This window comes from Ptychodera flava, unplaced genomic scaffold (genome assembly GCF_041260155.1).
Source record: "Ptychodera flava strain L36383 unplaced genomic scaffold, AS_Pfla_20210202 Scaffold_28__1_contigs__length_4768798_pilon, whole genome shotgun sequence".
Taxonomy (NCBI): Eukaryota; Metazoa; Hemichordata; class Enteropneusta; family Ptychoderidae; genus Ptychodera; species Ptychodera flava.
The window spans coordinates 2826692-2848813 of record NW_027248350.1 but is presented as its reverse complement, the minus strand read 5'-3'; positions in this window follow the sequence as shown (position 1 = coordinate 2848813).

The following is a 22122-nucleotide window of genomic DNA, read 5'->3' as shown; positions in this document are numbered from 1 at the left end:
AGGAAGAAGACCATAAACTACTTGCAGGTCAGCGTATTTGGAGGGGGAAAGAAGAGAACAGTGCTTTACTATTAGTAAGGTCAGTTAGTAAGGTTGAAATCAGGCAAATGGAATCCTGAAAAAAGCCTGAGATCGAAGAGGAGAACAACCACATCAGAGAGAAACAAAAGAAATTAGAAATAGGGAAGGAAGCAGTTAAGGACACTCAGAGATAAACAGAGAAAAGTAAGTCAGTAAGCAGAAAGCGTCAGTCAGTAAGATAATTCACTCTCACTCTTTCTCTCTCTCTCTCAAATATATATATATATATATATATATATATATATTATATATATATATATATATATATATATATATATATATATATATATATATATATATAACGGTTCTGCAGTGTTTATATAATTATATATATATATAAATATATATATTATATATATATATATGTGTGTGTGTGTGTGTGTGTGTGTGTGTGTGTGTGTGTTTGTGTGTTTGTGTGTTACCTCTGACTGTTATTTGACTTTGCTCATCTTCACATCTTACAGATCTCATTGCGTAATCCTGTGACGACCTTCAAAAGAGCAGTCAAGTGAGTCCCACTAACACTGATTGTCTAACTGTACCTTTTAGTCTTCAACATGTCCGCCAACCAGAGAAAATTCTTGCAGCTACAGCTATACACCAACCGTCAGCAAAGCCTAACTGCCAAATAGCATTATTTGTATCTCAAAACCCAACAGCCAGCAAATAAGGGGCTGTTGGTCATTCTTATTAATTTTGCTTAGCCTAATCAGATTGAAAAGTACCTCTAATGTTCAGATAAATTCAAAGAAATAATTATGCCATCACTGCTACGAAAATCTGCGTCAAAATTTGAAGAAAGTGATAATAATCTCACCTGAAGCATCAATGTTTTGTACAGAAAAATAGGGGTATTAGCGAAACGTAAATACAATGCCATAAGAAATAGTCAGCTTTACTCAGTTTCCAGATTAAAACAACCCGAAAGAGTGTTATAATTGCATGCAGGTAGCAAAATACCAAGATTGCTACCGTATAATAAAGTCGTCAGTTATGTTCGCAAACTTGATATAGGTGACCTCCACCCTGTAATTAATAATGGAAAGGTTGTTGGCATGAAAAGGGATATAGAGCAGATGCTCTTAAAATTGCCAACCTGTATTAACAAAATGTAAACACCAACCTCATATTTTGAATTGGTATGGCAAGCCAGAGCGGAGTTTTCAAATTGTCATTGGTGCTAATGGGGCACCATTTGGTAAGTATCGCCAAGCAACCGCTTGGCTAATCAGCTTTGCGAATGTTGGTCACAGACTGGCCTGCCCTTCTCGAAGCTAACCTAAAGGAGGAAAACCCTCTATAAATAGAGTATGCTGGCACTTTAGTATGCTGGCTCCTTAGCAAAAGAACATAGTCAGCCTGCTAGTCCTCAAATTCGAAGGCAAGATCCTGCTCATTTTGTTGCAATATCACAGGATCGAGATGTACAGAGATCTTTAATGACATAAGAAAGACAGAAAGAATATGACCGTTTATGGCTTCTGAGTCCCAAACCAGATAAGGCTGAGAAGCAGAGCTGGCGATGCCAAATCGAAGAGAATGAGGACAATGCTTATATGGCGTTTATCAGAAATAGCATGAAATCAAGATCTGGCACCCACTCATGAGTGGCCATGGCGCTGCCATCCCCAGCCGCGCAACAGATAGTCTCTGAGGACGCCACTGATTAAGGATACTCACTGATGCATAAATTTTCATATGTAGTACGAAATGATCAAATACAAAAGCTTGGCCCAAAACGTCACTACTGGCTACTCTAACAGTGGCAAGAGCTTCTTGTACAAGCATGTCCACCATTTTTGCATGATTTCTTTCCCAGAAAGCAACTTTATCATTAATGAGAATGTCGAGGTCCGTCGCCGAAGTATGAAAGGGTTGTTCATCCTGTCCACAAAGGCGCAGGCCTAAGCCTGGCAAGTCAGCGAGACGAACATGTATCCAGACCTTGATAGCGTTATTTTGACAATCGAAGGGACTGTGACCGAAGTTTATGCCCAGCAAATCCCCAACCCCACCCCAGGCATTTCTGGAGAGAGGCCCCTGATACTTTGCAGAAGGTGTTGAATACCAGGACCTATTTCTTTGTGAGATCAATTTCCATAAGAACCCCAAGTTCTGCCTGTTCATGGACTAGAGAAACTTCATGCATGAAATGTTCCATGGCAACGGTCTGAAAGTGATGAACATGAAGGATTGGGTGCAGCTGGAAATCTGTTGAAAAAACAAAGGTATGGCTGCTTGTGAAAGTCTATGTGCAGGCCGACCAGCAGGTTTCATTGAAACAAAACCATCTCAGCTGTATCATTTTATAAGTAAAGACCTGCGCAGCTTGTTGCAGACAGAAGATGGATGGACGTTTGTTTGTTGGTTTAGCCGCCCTTCAATATGATTATAACAGGGCTCAACTATTGCAGCAAGACAGAGTACCTGATGAGCCTGCTCACGGCCCTATTGTCAGAAGTTTGAGTACATCGTTTTCTTGTACCCTACTTATTTGAAAAACAAAGCCTACGACAAGAGTTTCCTTTTCACAGACGATGACATCGTAACCCTCCTGGACTTCTGCACAGGTCTGAATGAGTGGCTAAATACTGCACACAAAGTATACACAAGAACACAGATGCTGATTGTCTTAGATTACTTTGCCATGTCAAAAGACGTGAAGAAGCAGAGCGATGAACTAATCAACTTGGGGTTCAGCGCCCAGCACAGCATTCTCAGTGTGTGGATCCTGACACTGAAATACACCAGCTAGCAATGTGTTTTCAGAAAAGATTGCGATGCTTTTCTACACTCCAAGCAACACAGAAAATGAGACTTTCATCAGAAATACGGGATTGAGCTGGACAAAAAAGAAGTGAAGCGACTGCTCTGCTGGCTGAAAAAGAAGGAACTCGGAAAGCCAGTCTTCTCGCTGAGGAATCCTTACAAGATCATTTTGGGCTGAAGATCCATGCTTGCAGCGGCTTCCTTTTTTGATACAGCAGAACCCTCTCCATTTGGTCATAAGAGATCTCGCTTTGGCACTGCTTGGCCTCAAGTGCTGCCTCTGCATGGCTCTAGGCCAGGCTTTAGGCCAGGCTTTAGCTAGGCCATGCTTCAGCTAGCTGGCAGAGTACGCTTACCCATTCCTGACACCTGGTACCACCACTATTTCGTGGTTCAAGATGACCTTTGTCATTTTCGATATATTCCTTGGACCTGGTAAATTTCATAGTTACCTTGAATGATAATGATTATTGGACCTGATTTGATGTCTATTAACAATTATAGACACAAGGTGCAAGGGAAATCATTGAATCCTGATCTGTAATCCCTAGCTTGATACTGCTTAGATTGTACCCTGCTTGAGTGGCATTGTGAGGGGGTTGCTAATATCATAGACCACTTTTTCACTGATCTCTTTGGTGTCCTTCGGGGACAATTTTCCGATAATCTTTTAGAAAGGTGCTGGTTTCTTCCCATAGCCCTGCAGTGGAGGTCAGCCTTGCTGCATAATTGTTCGCCTTATATACTGTATCGCAGGGGACCACGTACTCTTCGACATTGACAAAGTCCTCCCTCCTGTGGCTCTCTCTGCTTTTGTCCAAAATCATCTTTTTGAAACCAACTTGCAGTGCAAAGCTCATGTCGATGTTAAAGTCGATCTTCCATTATTTGGCCAGATTTCAGTACACTTTGCCTGTTGGCTATATCTTTCCGAAGATGATCTTGTCTGGCAGCCATTGCCCTTTGCTTAGGGTGTCGATGTTGTAGTTTTAATTTGCAGTTTTAATCTTTTTCTCTTTCCGAGTTTAAATGCGATAGGTGATGGTGTTGTTCTCTTTTGTAACATCGTACCAAGAGTTGTACAGCATGCAGTGCTGCAGCCGTGTGCTGATGAAGCCAGAAGTGCCGATAGCCGCCCAATTTTATCATACATGCTATGCCTGTATGTACATTCTCCTGTTTATAGGATACTACCGTAAAAATTATTTTAACATGTTGAAATATGAATCATATTTTCAGTGCAACCAGAACTACTTACAGCTACGCGTATACGTTTTTAAGTTCATATACTGCATACATAGAAAAGCTGAGCAAACACAATTTTTTCATTCCAAAATGTCATTTAAAATATTACAGTGAAAATTGTAATGTTATATATACTTTCTTTCAGTTTTTGGCACTGTATTTCAGTACAATCACAGTGTTCTTAAAAAGACTAACGGACGCATCTGAAATTTGTATGCATGACGGCCAGCATCTCAACACCTTTAATCATTCACAGTCTGGCCCATAGGGTCTTAAGGGGGCATTCGTTTTTTAGGGGAGGGGGGCGGGTCAATGGAACTTGAGCAACAAATGAAATTTAAAAAGCGACCCTCCTCCTCAAATCAAATTTCTAAAATTTGACCCCCCCCCCAAAGTCATGAATCGCCATCAGATTTGCTTCTTTAACCCTTCGCACCCTATGGCCCTGGGCTGAAAAATTTGGCCCTTCAAAGTGTTTGCAAGAAAGAGTTACCCACCCCAATTTTCATGCTCATAGGGTCTGGCGACCCTATGAGATGTCACAGTCCGTATCAATAATTTCCCGTTTGACCTTTGAACTTTTAAAGAATCCTTATTGAACTTTACAAATAATCACTGGGTGAAATGCCAATATCATATTGGTTATTCAGATCTACTCTTTCAAATATAATATTCTCGTCACTTACATTTATATCAATTGTCAAACCTTTTTAAAGCACAGATTTTAATAGCTAGTTTTGTATTGTAAAAAATATTCAAAGTTTCCTCACATACCAGAATGTATAGAGAATCAACATTTTTGGTAAAATTCCAAAATCAAATTTCTTGCACACATATGAACTTGTAATCGCCCTAGTTTAATCAAGTACACTGTAATGGCTGATGGCTGATGTGTGAAGCCACTTTCCCTTTATTACATTCGCCATGGCTTATTTTAAAACTAACGACTCGTTTGTTAATCTTCACACTAACAGCGAAAACACAACTCAGACACTAAACACACCAAAGCACATACAAGACGAGATGGCTGATGTGTGAAGCCACTTGCCCTTATTACATTACATAATCAAGAGTACATAAATACATAGATTTACCTAGTTTTGCATTGGAAAAATATATTCATAGTTTCTTCATAGACCTACATGTATAGTAAATCAACAACTCGGTGAAATTCCAAAATCTAATTTTTTGCACAAACATCCACTTGTTACCACCCTTGTCTGATCAAGTACGTTAATATCAATAATCAAGCGTACATAAATACACAGATTTAGCTAGTTTTGTATTGGAAAACAAATTATTCATAGCTACCTCATCGACAAGATAGTGAATCAACATTTCGGTCAAATTCCAAAATCAAATTTCTTGCTTATTCATACACAGGTAACTACCCTAGTCTGATCAAGTGTATTAATATCAATAATCAAGGGTCTACAAATACACAGATTTAGCTAGTTGTGTATTTAAAAGACGTTATTCTTTGCTTCTTATAGACTACTCATAGATTATGTATGGAGGACCAAGCAACATTTCAGTGAAATTCCAAAGTCAATTCTTTTTCCAAAACTCCATGCAAACCTCTGTAAAATTTGACCCCCTTCCAATCATTGATTGTAAATTTGTCCCCCCTAAAAGCGGTTTCGTAAAAGTCACCCCCCCCCTGATTTCCACCGACCCTCCCCCTCCCCGCAAAAAAGCGAATGCTTCCTAACATGTCTACACTGCTGCAGATGATGGTCCTGGTGGACTGCATCTTGACATAACTGCTATACAACAAGTATTTTGCTGGTGGTGAATTATATTGAGTATAGGCATAAATTAGCAATGAAAATCCGACTAGACCATTGATAAGACACAACAGAGAAGGCGCAAACACCATGGTTTACGACTCATACATAATAAACTGAACACAGAGTGACAAAACAAGGTCCTGATCCTGTTCCATTTACGTTTCTGATACAAAGCATAAGGTGCTCCACTGAGGAAAGTCAAATTTTCATATAGGTCGTTAAAAAAAGATTAGTTATATTGAGACAAGCCAGTAACTATAATGTACGACCAGATGATGTAAACATATAAATTCTTTGAAATTAATTTTTGTACATTAATATTGCAACAAAATGTGCATTACATTAAACGATTACGGAGTTACGTACTCAACCAAGTTTTCCTTGATTCTCTCACAAATTCCTCTAAGAAGATAAATGTTGCAATCGGTCGTCTTAAGGACGTGAATAATTCTTAGAGATAAACTGACTAGTACGAGTGCTGTATATACACAAGATAGATACAGTAGAGCTGCCCGCTCCATGCGCTGCACGGCCAGCCACGGCGATCACTGTCTTGGACAGTTGGGTGGTGCTGGCACGAGTTCTATTTTTACCCAATTGGTGATGGGCCACAGAACTTCTGCGAAGGGCTTAGGTTAGTTTTTCACGATACGAAAACTTAGTACATACCTTACTCACTTCAGCCAGTATTTTACATCTGAGGTCGTATTAAACTTAAACATCGCCGCCTTTAATAGTGTGAAACCTGTTTCAATATATTGATGTTCAATTACTTCGCTCTGAAAGTGAAGAGCAGCCCGTCATTGAAGAGGAATGGCAAAACAGTGCAATAATATCAGCAAGTGATACGGTTGCCATCACTACTCAGCAACCAACGTTCTATGAGTACAGCAAGGAGCAAGCAAGGTCGACTTCTATCGATCTCGTCCGCGGGAAAAAAGTCACAATCACAGTATGCATGTATGATAAATGGGTTATTACAAGGAGTTTGGTTGATATCGCGGCGAATTTGAGTGATGTGTCCGCATATTTACTCTTTGCTGCGCAAATTGTCAACATACGGACACATCTCTCGAATAGGATGCAATATCGACCAAACTTCGTCTACCTCTAAATATTTATTACATTCTAGCAAATATTGCACAACATTCAGCATGTCTTCTCATTATCAATGAAGAACATATTTTTCTCCTTCACACAGGAATAAAGGGCATCCGAATGTGTGCCCAAAACACGATTCGAATTAATTTTGGATAAATTGATAGTGAACTAATGTGGGTTAATGCTGCAAATGTAAGCGCATATGCTTTCCCTTTAAGCAATGCACTTGGTTTTATGAGTTATTTGTAATATTGCAAAAGTCAGCTACAGGATACCCAATATTTTTGGGAAATTTAAAAATTATAAAGATCCAAGTATCCAAAATCAGTTCCAATCGTGTTCCAATCCACTCGTTCATAATACACAGAAATTGAGAACATAGTTAATGACTCGTTCATGACGACTGGCTTACATAATTCAAGCCAGTTTGTCATTTTCAGAGGTGTAAGACCCTGTTGCACATCCGCGGGATCTCTGCTTGTCTTCTGACAGCTGACGAGCATCTCATCATTCTCTTTGCAAAACTGCTTTCCAGTTTTCGATTGACATCTTGACCATCTAAAACAGCTAAATGCCCTTCTCACTACTGGCCAAATTAATGTGAAACCTACTTTGCTTTGTCTTTTTAGACAATTATCACTTGTATAATATTATATATATATATATATATATATATATATATATATATATATATATATATATATATATATACTTGATACTAAGCAGAGCATTATATATATATATATATATTATATATATATATATATATATATATTGTTTCATTTATATTTTATCAACAGGACAGCCATTAAAATCGATGAAGAACAACATGTCGAAGAATGAGACACTGCAACTTGACTGACATGAATGAAACATCATATATCTGGATTCGCTCGTTCACTTACATAGAATTCAATATTGATACTCATGATAAGTTTGCTACGGGATATCATGTGTTACTGATTTTAGAATTTAAATACATATTTTTAAAATAGGTATTTGATTGATTCGTATAGTACTGAACATAATGACAGTTCAAATATTGTATTTTAATAATGTGCTAATCTCCTAAAATATTAAATCGGTTAACAAAAGTAGTAGTGATATAAGAAAAAATATTGACTATACAAGTCTTTGAATATATTATAAGAACATTTTTTTCTTCTGGGATGGACAGATTTCTTCGGTTGAAGGCAGGCATCAACTCTTCATAATAAAAGAACGACGACGACAACCACAACAACAACAATAACAATAACTACAGCTGAAAAAAAATAAAGTACTCCACTAATGTCGTATGCTTAAAAAGTCAAAATTGATGGCAGTGGTACAAGACACGGTGACCCTTGTCATGTTAATTTTTAGTGCCGTCACTTCTTCTTAACCAGCTAAGAAAACATAACAAATTAATGATATTATATTCTGTAGTTCGTTGTTAGAGCCTATGAGAGATATTTCTTAGAAAACAATCCTATGAGAGATATTTCTTAGAAAACAATCAATGTTACAAAGATGTTTATTCAAAATATTTGTATTAACATAAAAACATGTACTACTTACATACCTCTGAAATATTTGTCTTATTAGTTTGCACTGTAGTCCTAAACGACTTTATTTGTTCTTTAGTGTGTTTTACACCATTTCATATTCGATTACGATTTACCTGAAATGAGTGATCGGCGCAAATTGACATACGCCTGTTTTTTTCTTGAACAAATTACTTTCGATTACTGCCTGCTTAGCTTTATTTCAAACTGCGTAATTTAAGCAGCTCAATTAAATGTTTGGCCTGGGATTTATGTGACCTTCATCTTGACTTTTGAGGGGAGTCGTCGATAGTTCAAAAGTAAAATCAACGTTTATGGACACAAAAATAGGCGAAAATACACCGGACTGTTGAATAATGCCTCCTTCTTTTTTTCCTGTGGTTTTTTTCTATGTGCTTTATAAAAAGTTTACGTTTCCTCCTCCTATTTGTAAATTTTTAGTGTAAACGGCGTTGAGACTATTTCATTACAAAGCGCTATGAAATTAAGATTAATATATTTAGTCAGCGCAAAATGCATGAATGAATCAGCAAATGACATTATTAGCTGAGAAGTGTTTATACTTATTTTGACAAAATCATCACAAAAGCTAAACGTAATATAGTTTGTATATTGTAGGGGTACTTCAGGAGAGCTTAATTAAAAATGGTTATGTTTATGTTTTTTGTATCATTATACTTGATGAAAGAATAACCAAGTATATACAAAATTCAGGTGAAATACAATGTTAATAAATTAAGTTTACCTTAAATTTTAGGGCACATGGATAACAATTTAAAAAGCACATATCTTCAGTGATCTCCGCAAAATTGTGTTCTTCTGATACTGTATTAAGTGGATCGATCATCCTATAACTAAAATGGGTTATTTTTACGTATTTTGTATGTATTATGTAACTGTATACATTTATTAACAGGATATTTTACAGCAACAGTAGAACTAAAAATGAGGTTGAGTGAAAAGTCGTAGGCTGGCTTTTGCTGTTAATTTTGTTTTCAAAATGACTCGAGAAATTAATTATGTTATCAATTGCTTATTACCTGGTACCATCACTATTTTGTGGTTCAAGATGACCCCACTGCCTTTGTCATTCTTAATGTGTTCCTTGGACCTGGTAACTTTCTTAGTTACCTTGAATGATAACGATTATTGGACCTGATTTGATGTATATTCCCATACTTAAAATTTCCTTATTTGAATTGGATAAAAATGTCCACTCTTCTTTCATTAATGAGCTTTTGCATTATTATGGTTGCCCTATGATTAGTATGTTATTTGTGTAACAAAATCAATTATCATGGCGCCAAAAACTCCTGAAATACGAAGAAAATGAATCTATAAACGCGTTTTGAAATAAGAGAGATTAACATTGCTTTCGTCGTGGGAACGCACCGCAGAGTGATTTATGCCTTATTATATCATACCAGTATATTGATGGCGCAAATACAGCGATCTGATTGGTCGAGATGCGAAAATAACCGTTGTATATTGGCGATATACCGCGGCTGGCATACGCGCCAGCTCTCAGCTTGAGCAAAAATCCGTTTATGACATTCCAAGCCAGAATTTCAATATACTGTTATGATATAATAGCAGTAAATAACATCAAGCGACGGTATACCACTCGATTTTGACCAGTTCACTTCATATATGCACTCGCTATCGCTCGTGCATATATGTCCTGCACTGGTCAAAATCTTATGGTATACCATCGCCGGGTGTGCTTTATTGCTTACATAAATTACGTAATGCTTGGCAAAGATTACGTGAAAGACGTATTGATTTAACATGGCCGTCACACCATTAAATTGACTGAAAAGTATCGAATTTAGATCGTTTGGGACAATATTATGTAAATGCCAAATTCTGGAACTTCAATTTTGATTAAGACTAGTCGTACAATGTCGTTGGTCGCTGTCAAACTTCAATGATGATTTCTCGAGTCTGAATTCAATCTATAGCATATATGCGACGTTTACCATCGTGTGGCCCTTCCACTGCGGGAGGCATAATTGGTTTTGTTCAGTGTATGACGTCCTTTTATCACCTAAAGTATATCAACATCTGACAGAAAGAAAAGATAAATATTTGAAATTTTCAAAACTATATGGAATGAGAGCTCTAAAAATAAAACAAGCAACAAGCGGCAGCAGAAATAGTTCTCGGAAACGATATTCGAGAAAGATAAATAGTTCTCGGAAACGGTATACGAGAAAGATAACAATTTCATCATGTTTAAAAGAATGCGGAACAACAAGAGAAAGCTTGGTATCAAAACGTAATGAGAGCGCAAAATGTAATGAAGTATTTCCATTTGCTGTTCTCTTGGGCATATATGAATCACTCTTACGGACAACCTTGAAATATGAAGGAACGGTATGCAACGTCAATATAAAAAAGACTTGATGTAATTTTGTGACTGATAAATTATTACCCATATCTTACTCGGAATAAAAATCTGATACTGCACAGAAATCATCTGTCCTTTCTCGTGTTCTTTGTGTGTGTGTGGGGGGGGAGTGGGGGGTGTAAACGACGGGGGAACAGATTGAACTCACTTCAGGATACAACATGCATGCGAGCTATGCATCTAAATGGAAGCTTAAAGTTAGCATCGACAAAACTAAAGTCATGGTATTTAGAAAAGCAGGTCATTTAAGAAAATATGAAAATTGGTTTTATATCGAGGTTAAGCTTGACGTTGTCTCAAAGTTTAGTTACCTTGGTGTCATGTATTCTAGTAGTGGTCTTTGGGGTGTTGCCCAAAAAACAATATCAGAACGTGCCTTTAAAGCAACGTTTGCCTTAAAAAGAGCGTTAGCAAAGTTTACGTCCGTAAATCCGATCATTATGATGAAAGTATTCGATTGTAAAATTTTGCCTATACTTATGTACGGGAGTGAAATTTGGGGTTTTCACATTGCAGATTGTGTGGAAAAAGTCCATCGTAAATTTTGCAGATATGCGTTTAGTTTATCAATGTTATCTTTGCCAGTTTAGAGAAGCTGAAAACGGTCGTAAATGTTGGGCATTACAGGTAAAGCAATTATTATTTTCATATGGTTTTGGTTTTGTTTGGTTAAACCAAGGTGTTGAAGATGAGTATGCATTTATTAACATTCTAAATAAGAGAATATATGATGTTTATTTTCAGTCATGGAAGGCTGATATTATGAAATATTCTAAGTTGGATAAGTATACTGATTTTAAGATAAATTTCAAGTGTGAATCATATCTCTCAATTATTGAGGATAGAAACTTAAGAATTTCTCTTTGTAGATTGAGAACATCTTCACATCAGTTAAGAGTTGAATGTGATCTCAAACATCGAGTGCCGATACACGAGAGGCTATGTGTGTATTGTAATCTTTGCTCAGTAGAAGATGAGTTTCATTTTTCTTTAGTTTGTCCATATTATGATGATTTAAGCAAAAAAAAATACTTACCTCTCTATTTTTATAGAAATCATACATATCAGAAATTTGTTCAACTGATGCAAGAAGAAAATCGCAACACAGTGCAGTTTGCAGGATTTCTTTATTATGCGTTCAAACGTAGAGACCGATGTATTTTGGTTGACTGAAAATTTTAAGTCCAGATTGTAGTGATGTAGTGGGGATTCGTAAAGTAGATTAGGATACCCTCTGTGTTCTGACGCAAATGTATATGGCTTGATGTATTGTTGTTCTATAGGCCGGTGGCCAAAGTACATTGTGATTAAATAAATTATTATTATTATAATTCCCTCGACTAAAAAAGGTCAGAAAAACATTCTCTTTATTAGAACTGAGCCAAAATGAACCACATAAAAGTTGCCATTGGCATGGTCACCATTATTCCGGTTACCCGACTTCATCGATCATAAGCTCTGTTTAAAATTTAAAGTATAAGCCTACTAAAAATCTGCAACTGTCTCAGCTATTGATGGTTGACTGACTGGTTTTATGGTGGGCTTTCAAGGGAACGTTTTGCTTTTGATCAATTTCCATAAGATCGGTTACAGTGGCCAGTTGTCAAAATTCGTAATCCAAAAGAAGGGCTGTCTGAAAAAAAGGTTTATATTTTTCCTGTGGGACATTGTCACCAAAGCAACAGGCCTCAGTTGAACTTTACCATATACAACCCTGGACAACAGATACATAAACACATACGCAGATCTCTCTAATATCTGATCATCTTCAGTGCGCTCATTTATTATATACACTGATTAGTAATACAAACACTGGTAATGCAAATGAGATACCAATAATTGTCCAACGCCATCAAACCCACAGCTCATACATTATCCCTTACTTATTGCGATTTTGCATGTGAGCCAAAAAAAATGTAAACAAGTCTTCATTATGCAAGATACAATAAACCAGAAACACGTGACGTAGATCCGTCCATTGCTATATTAGATCGCAGAAAGTGAAGGAAAAGGTCCATTAGAATGCAACGTTTAAGCTACGGGTATAAGGAAAAATATTTTTATAAGCGTTTCTGAAAAGTAGGCAAGAGATACTAAAAACTACAAGATGTCTTCGTCTCAAAGTCTTTTTGGCGGTATTTTTCAGCTAGGAAAACTGCTGGCTTGGGTTGACGTATCCGCCATGCATTACAAAGCCAAAGATGGCAGGCAGGAGAATCACGTATGGCATGACAATGCCTTCTCGATATAATCAGTCGAATAAAGCAAGGGTTTACCAGACTTGTAGGAGATGAACTATCAATCACGTACCTGGACAGATTAAAGAGTTCATATAATTACGCTTTTATGAACTATCACAATATTGAAGGCAAGTGTTCATCTTTTGGTGCATCGACCCGGAGCGATGGTTTTTCTAAGTGAATCATAATCATACTGGTTCTAAAATATGTAAATACAGTTTATCTTTAAAAAAACGGACCACAACCGCTTGACCTGTCTAACCAGAAGATTGCAACTCCATGTGCCATATCTTAGACTTTGATACCGTATCTATCGGACAGGAGAATGTTAAGAAATGTTGTGGTGACATAGCTACTTTTTAATTCGTTGACAATGAAGACAGTTTGCCATCTTTTCAGTTTTTCCCTAATATGCAGTGTTTACACATGTTTATAATTCTATCTGACATCATTCATCCCTAACCAATCGAAGTCAAACGAACGCCTCTTCTTTCCAGCTATACAACACTGTGAACGGATATCTCATGGTGTCTGCGTATCCTTAGAGCGCATCGCTCACTATGACACTTATCAACCCACTGATACACTACATTATTATACATCTACCATCGAGAACAATAGAATTTTGCGTGCGCTAAAAAAGCCCTACAGAACGCCCGTTCCGTAACACGTACGGTTTCAAGGCGCCCCATCCCCTGCGGCTGTATCTGGACTCATTGGACGAGTGCCAGAACATGTCTCGTGAGCGCTCTGTACGTAATGTGTGTAGTGCACAGTGTGGGCTCCAGACAATGATGCCAGGCCACAGATAGCAAAGGTTATAGAGAGAAACAACAGTGAGCTCAACATCCACTGGTTAGTTGGCAGTTACAATGGTACTTGGAAGGAGGCCTATCATGGCATTGCAACCTACAGAACGCCATGGACGGACACTATTCCAGTTGAGTCGTGTATACTTTGGGATTTCACCCTTACAAAGAAGGGATGTCTGAAAAAAGCAACAGCTGATGAACTGAAGAAAAAGTACTCAGAACTTGATGCTTCCGGATGAGGGTTTTTTTAATTTAAACAGTTTTAATTTTGCATATTATTTGAACACACCTGATTTTAAATTGCTAATAAAGAGTGCAACAAAAATTTGTGAATAGCACAATAGATGAAAGGGCATTTTGGAACATTATTTCACTCAACAGCTGTAGTATCACTAGTGTGTATATTTTCACTAAGAACTGTGACTTTGTACATTCTATGACAGAACTTCATGACCTCTGCGCGCGCTCTGTGACGTACAGAAGTTATTTCCAAGAGTGAAGCGGCCATGTTCTGCGGCGGTATTTTCACGAGCGCAGCGAGTGAAAATACAGCAGAACAGGCCGCGTAACGAGTGAAAATAACTTCTGTACGTAACAGAGCTAGCAGAGGTCATGAAGTTCTGTTATTTTTGCATATGTCCTCTCAAATTTGACGAAAATGGAATAATCGGCCATGGCGTACGGATATTTGATACGGTGAAGAGGCATTGATGACGCAACTGTGAGACGCTCTCTGATTGGCCCAGCCACGCACAAAGTGAGGTCATGTTAGGTCAGTTCGTCAGTCCTTTGGTAAGCTTCGCTAGATCGCGCTGGCAAATACAACGAATATTTGATGGAAGCAAGTAAATTTTTGGTAAAATTGGAGGCTCCTGAATATATATCTGCGATTACTATTTTGTTTTTGAGAGAGCAGATTGGAAGGATATTTGAATTACGTGCCCAATTATTCAATAATCGCCGAGTTTCATCGATCGTAACATTGTAGGCAATGTTTACAAAAACAAAGCAGTTCCGGGTATTGCTCATTTGCATAATTTGCCGTGAAATAATTTCTTAAACATGGTTTTCTATGTAAACATTATTGCATGGACACGTGACCTGTTTAGAAACGGGTTGTCGTCCCCAAAATGCCATGAAACGTTTGCTGGTGGCAAAATGTTTCACAAAAACGTACAACTGGCTGAATCGAGTCCTCAGCACAATGAAAAGTTTCATATATCATAATTTTTTTTCGGATATGTCAAATATCAACAGGGACTATTTTATCTCATTTGCATAATTTGCCGTGAAAATACCAGTTTTATTTTACTGGCAACAGCTACGTAATCGGCAGTACATATGCAATAATAAGCATTACAAAACTGTTCAGTTAATTGTGGCAACAAGTTTTCAGTGTACACAGCAAAAAAAAATTCGCACCTGTAACAGGCCTGCACAGCTCCTGACACAACCCTGTGGCACAGGTCTGTGTCAGCAAAGACGTCCCATTGCTGTGCCAGGGGCTGAATTACAGGTCTGTGGCCAGTGCTATGAGAACATGACTTGCACAGTGCTGTACACACAGACCTGTGACAGGGTCTGAAATTTCTGCCTGTCACAGCACCTGTATTTCAGGACTGTACACAGTGCTGTGAACACAGGCCTGTGGCAGGGTCTGAATTTTTTCGAAGTTCACACAGTAATGCTTCTGTTCGCTTCTGTGATCAAAATTGACCCATCTTACAAAAATTAACACCCTGAAATCATGCGAATTTTCAGACCTGTATCAGGCCCTGTAAATTCAACACTGACACAGTGCTGTACAACAACCGGTCCAGATCTCCCTGAATGTCAAATGTTCCACCCCTTAGCTCTTTCCTTTTACAGTTGTTTTAACATGATTTCAGATCAAAGGTAACTGAAGCCAAAGTTCTTCTCAAAGTGTGGCCACAGAAAATTTTCAAATGTTGGTAAAGAACACACAATTAGGGTTTTTGACAACAAAATACTTTTGACTTGTAAGCCAAATATGGCTGCCGTCAGTGAGAACACATAATTATGCACTTGAATTTTATAGACCAAATCTGTTGCAAAGGAATGATAAAGTAAAATGTTAGATATAATATGACTTATTGACATGAATGCAAAACTGCCTTCAAAAGTTGGATGATATTCTGTAAAACGGAATACATTAGCTGTATTTGAGGATTATTTGACATAGCAGCCAATATTTCTAATTTGAGCTTCACTGAAACTGCTGTCAGAAAAGAAGACCTTTGTGCTCGGTGTCTGGTGTTATGCAGTCCACAGTACTAGAAATATCCCATGATTCATTCTGATTTGTACAATCAGAGATTCCCCAGCCAAGCCAGACGTAGCTCACATGTGTAGAGGCAACTGTAGACTACTAATGTAAATTTTGAAAACGTACTTTGTAGGATACTCTCATTGTCAATTAACATATGAAATTTTTTTGAAAATCATGCAAGTTTGAGAGAGGAGATTTCCAAGCAATTGCATAACCACCCATACAGAAAAGTTTGAAGTAAAATGGGGGTACTTGAAGCACCTGTTTAGTCAAACTAAAAGATATTGATTTTTTCTATTGATAGGACAAAGGAAATTTACATGTTAACTTTCAACAGAGACTGGCCACCTCAGTTAGTCATTTGCTTTTTCGTCCAAAGTGTGATATTTGCAGTACATACAGACTGTGATTTCTATGGCATTTAAATTTTGATTTTGCAATTTTCACTCTTATTCCTCAACGTACTTTACTCAGATAAATTTAAATAATTTTATGTACACTTTGTATCATTGTTAGTAGGTAAAACAGAAAAAGTTATTAGAATGGCAACCTTCATTGGTACAAATCATGGAGAATTGTGGGTACTATTTTGTACTGTGCTGTGTACGTCTTCCAGACCATTCACGTCTATAGTAGCTTCAGAGACAATTGTCTCTATTTTTTAAAGATTTGTTATTGATGAACCAAAGATTGCTGGGTAACCTCCCCCCTTCAATACTCCTTTCCATAAAAAAATTCAATTATCCACTCAGTGCCAAAATCAAACCTACTGGCTAGTGCTGTTATATTGTAACTCATTATTTAACAAATGTGTTTGTGTTTTATTTTACAGGTCAGACTCTGATGACTGCACATAAAATTTACTTCTACTTTGGTGGTAGTCAAACTAAATCAACTGGAAACCGTTGGTCAGATAGGGTTGAAACTTGTTGTGCACGTTCCTTTAGGTATTCTAAAGCAGATGTGTAAAATTTAGGATGAAATTTGCATGTTTCTATTTTTCAGGTAATTTTTTCAGTTTTTAGTCAAAAAAATTTTAACTCTGAAACCACTCATCTGATTGCTCTGAAAGTTGGTATACATGTTCCTCAGGATGACATCAGTCAAGTGTATACAAATTGAATTGACATTTTTATATTTGTAATTTTTGTTATTTTTGGTCAAAAAATCGTAAAAAAATATTTTCATTTTAAAGCCCCTGGACAGACGGCTTTTACATTTGGTGTACAGATGTCCAGGGATGACAATAGTAAGATATATGGAAATTGTCCTGAAATATACCAATTTGTATTTTTAAGACAATTTTGTCATATTTGGTAAAGAAAACTTGTTCTCAAAATTACTTGTCTGATAGCTTTGTAATTTGGTACAAAAGTCCCGAGGGATGTTATTAGATAAATTTTCTGCTCAAAGTGTTGGGAAACCCCCAAATAGTTATATTTTAGGTAATTTTCTTTTGTGACCTTAAATGACCTACACCAACCAAGGATTTGTTGTGAGACAGTTTCGAAGGCTGTGAACATAATTTTGTCTTGTTTAATATCAATTTGTAGTAAAATTTGATCCTGAAAACAGAGCTGAGGTAAATTTTTTCATTGCGAACCAATTTTTGCAACTTTTGCATGTAAGAACACTAAGAACTGATGAGAAATTTGGATCCAGGATAATTCCAGATGTCATAATCCCCCCACAGTGGAAGGAATTTCACTATCTGTAACTGATTTAAGTGCTGTTTACATTGAATAATAGCACTCATAGCATAATTAAAACATCCCCAAAGTTGTAAATATACTGCCAGCTGGTCTTATGTAAACATGGTCAACCAAGGGCTGGAACATTTGATATACAGGAGGGGTAGGGGATAGAAGATTGATGAGGTAGCATTCCTTTTTAAAAGATCCCTTTATATTTTTCCTACTCTTCTCCCCCCCTCTCCCACCTTTTCTTTTGTCAAGCTTGCTCTGGCTAATTTTTTCTTAACATTTGCTTATGTATGTAGGATCTGCTTGTCCTAATGCTATAGAAGTTGATATGCATGTTCCTAAAGATGACCTCCAGTACCTAAGTTGCAGTCCTTACTTGCTTTTGTCATTCTTATTTTTCTGGTTGATCTTTGGTATGTACCAGTTCTGATAAAATGTGAGCGACACCGTATAATTGCGGTATTTTTTAGTTTACTCATCAAATATGTGCATATGAAGCTTTCAAGGTACAGATATAGTAATTTCAACCCATCTTAAAATGAGAGTGACACACTGTTATTGTTAAATTTTAGACACGTAATTTTTGTGAATAATATTGACGGTATTTTTAAACTTCAGTAAATTTTTATGAATAAACATTTGAAATAATTGCTGTTAACAAATTACATGTTTGTGTCACTTCTGTTAATTACTTTGTATACTAACAATTTGATTGATGTTTATACTTTATTAACATTCTTCACAGTTCGTGAATATGAAGTGAACGTACAATTAGGAAAACCGCTTTTGCCTTCAGTTCCTTTTTTTCGGATGGGACATGGACAAAACATTTCCTGCTATGGAAGGGACATACCCATCCATGCAAGAAACTTCCTGAATGGGTGGGTGTGTCCCTTGCAAGAAATTTCTTGCATGGATAGGTGTGTCCTTTGCAAGAAATTTCTTGCATGGATGGATGTGTCCCTTGCTAGAAATTTCTTGCACAGGTGGGTGTGTCCCTTGCAAGAAATTTCTTGCATGAGTGGGTGTGCCCCTTGTAAGACATTTCGTGCATGGGTGGGTGTGTCCCTTGCTAGAAATTTCTTGCATGGGTGGGTGTGTCCCTGCAAGAAATTTCTTGCATGGATGGGTGTGTCCATTGCTAGCAATTTCTTGCACAGGTGGGTGTGTCCCTTGCAAGAAATGTCTTGCATGAGTGGGTGTGCCCCTTGTAAGACATTTCGTGCATGGGTGGGTGTGTCCCTTGCTAGAAATTTCTTGCATGGGTGGGTGTGTCCCTGCAAGAAATTTCTTGCATGGATGGGTGTGTCCTTGCAAGAAATTTCTTGCATGGGTGGGTGTGTCCCTTGTAAGAAATTTCGTGCATGGGTGGGTGTGTCCCTTGCTAGAAATTTCTTGCATGGGTGGGTGTGTCCCTTGCTAGAAATTTCTTGCATGGGTGGGTGTGTTCCCTGCAAGAAATTTCTTGCATAGATTGGTGTGTTCCTTGCAAGAAATTTCTTGCATGGGTGGGTGTGTCCCTTGTAAGAAATTTCGTACATGGGTGGGTGTGTCCCTTGCTAGAAATTTCTTGCATGGGTGGGTGTGTCCCTTGCTAGAAATTTCTTGCATGGGTGGGTGTGTTCCTTGCAAGAAATTTCTTGCATGGGTGGGTGTGTCCCTTGCAAGAAATTTCTTGCATGGGTGGGTGTGTCCCTTGCTAGAAATTTCTTGCATGGGTGGGTGTGTCCCTTGCTAGAAATTTCTTGCATGGGTGGGTGTGTCCCTGCAAGAAATTTCTTGCATAGATGGGTGTGTTCCTTGCAAGAAATTTCTTGCATGGGTGGGTGTGTCCCTGCAAGAAATTTCTTGCATAGATGGGTGTGTCCCTTGCTAGAAATTTCTTGCATGGGTGGGTGTGTCCCTTGCTAGAAAACTTGCATGGATGGGTGTGTCCCTTGCTAGAAATTTCTTGCATGGATAGGTGTGTCCCTTGCAGGAAATTTCTTGCATCGATAGGTGTGTCCCTTGTAAGAAATTTATTGCATGGGATAGGTGTGTCCTTTGCAAGAAATTTCTTGCGATTGACACACCCACCCATGCAAGAAATTTCTTGCAATTGACACACCCATCCATGCAAGAAATTTCTTGCAACGGACATGGCTCACAGTTGCAGGAAATTTCTTGCAAGGGTGGGTGTGTCCTTTGCAAGAAATTTCTTGCGATGGACACACCCATCCATGCAAAAAATTTCTTGCGATGGACACACCCACCCATGCAAGAAATTTCTTGCAATTGACACACCCATCCTTGCAAGAAATTTCCTGCAACTGACAAGTTGACATGGGTAAGAACCCAACAGATAGATATTTCACAAAGAATGAACTTGTGGCAATGAAATAATGACTGTAATTTGACTTGAAAAATAACGAAATGGCTTTTGCTTGCATATTTGCACATATTTCCATGGAAAATCATATTAAAGGATATATTATATATTAATTTAGTTATTTCCATAAAAATATCTTAAACTATCAAGAAAGTTCAACCACTTTTGATCAAATCAGAAATTCATGGTGAAATTATCAAGTACAGCAGAACTGAATTTTATAACCAGTTATTTAAGTGGAAATATTTGAAAAAAGTGTGGTTTTCGTTAATTGGGAAATTGTTTTCGTGCTGTTACACACACTATCCAGATCTTCTTGAAGCGCATCCGAGATAGCGTTCCACAATTGCGCTATAAATCGGAAGGAAAACTTGTTGACATTGCACGAAAACGGTCATTACTCTGACAATTTAATGTCCTAGTCACAAATGTAAGATGAATAATATAAATGTTATAACGAAAATACCACAAAGGATGCATTCGGATATTGGCGCCCCGCATCGCCCTCCGCGCCAATGTCCTCGTGCATCCTTCGCGGTATTTTCGTAATAACCTCATATTACTGTAACAGTAGTACAACGTAGTTTTAGCGATAATGTTTCGGAAATAGAGCCACGGCCTCTGTGCTCATCACTTGAACTCAACGTCATGTACTTTCTTTACAAATAATTCAACACAGTACCTAGCTACGCACCCACCCACACAGATATACACACACTTACGCTCGCGCCTGTTCTGTAAAGCCATATTATGGAGGGAGAAGGGTATGCTACGTCAATGCACTGACTACAGAGTATTAGAATCGACGACTATACGGAGTCAAGTTTGCTCAATGAATTGACGAGAGAGAGAAAACGAAAACAAAAACAAAAACAAAAACCAATCACTACATGTGTTACCACTGTTTTCTCACGGGAATTCTTGCGAGTAGAATACCAGAGACCAAGCAGAGAATAGACTTGGGGATTATTATAAAATGCTTTTAAATTATTTCTGTGATAAGTATTCTTAGAGAAGGGTTCGTAGGTGATAAACGGCCAATTTTCCGAAACAACCACTCGATTGTTATTGTTCCTAATTAACACATAATTGATGTAACTACGTCGCCGCTGACACCTGACGCCCCTGCCCCTTGTCTTTGGTTGTGATAGATCGAGGTTTTCCGTTACTTTTTGAGTTTTCTCCGTAACAAATTAAAGTTGTAATCTTGGACTCTATGTTATTCCATTATGCAGTGTTATGAATATTTCGTTGAAAATAAATGACAAGGCTCAACTCCGTCAAGTAAATATATGTTGTATAACGAGCACAGTACGTTAACTTTGCTATAGCGAACAATGTATAGAAAGGAAAAAACGATATTTTGAATGCAGTAACAAAAGTCTTCCTTAATTACATTTTGTGGAAAAGTTCGGTACACTCAAGAACACACCAGTATGTATTTCAATAGACAAGTACAATATAAATTCATTCATCGGTTATTCAGCCAGCTATAGAAAGCAAGACGTGTACACGTAGATTGCGCGGGTAGCATGGTCCATGGGATCTTACGAGCGTGATGATATTATCAATATTAGCGTTCTCGGTCACGCGATCAACATAGATTTGTAAACAAAAGCGCGTGCCATTGCAACTTTTGTTGCTACAAGAGTATAAAATTAACTTACTTCATCGCCGAACAACAGTAGACAAAAATGTATTTGAAAACAGGTACTTTCGAATGAAAAGCGTAAAAGGATTGCAAGGGTTCTAAGTATACTTTATAA